Here is a 368-nt window from a genome sequence, read left to right as displayed (position 1 = left end):
CGTCCCAAAAAGGGCGAGCGTGGGCTGTGACGCCCTTGAAAAGCCAGGCCCCTGCAGCCCCAGGAGCAGGGGCGTCCCGCGGGCAGCCGCTGCTCACGGGCAGGAGGAGGCAGAGCCCCTCGCCCTTCCTCCTCCTTCAGCTCTGGACGCTGGGGCCCTTCATGCAGCGTTAGCGCGAGGAGGTGGTAGAGAAAACCACCCAGGCCATTTATCTGCTGCGGTTTAGCTTCCTCTTTTGCTCACTGTAATTCTTTCTTTAAAGATACCGACCTCGGCTAATGGGCTGGGGTTTCCTCTGTGGCTTTTGGGGGTGCCCCCAGGGCCCCCCCCCTGCCCCAGCTGCAGGTGACACCCTGCAGCTTCCTACA

The sequence above is a fragment of the Phaethon lepturus genome, unplaced genomic scaffold (genome assembly GCF_000687285.1).
Source record: "Phaethon lepturus isolate BGI_N335 unplaced genomic scaffold, ASM68728v1 scaffold15989, whole genome shotgun sequence".
Lineage (NCBI taxonomy): Eukaryota > Metazoa > Chordata > Aves > Phaethontiformes > Phaethontidae > Phaethon > Phaethon lepturus.
The sequence above is the reverse complement of the archived record's forward strand: the minus strand, read 5'-3'. Positions refer to the sequence as shown.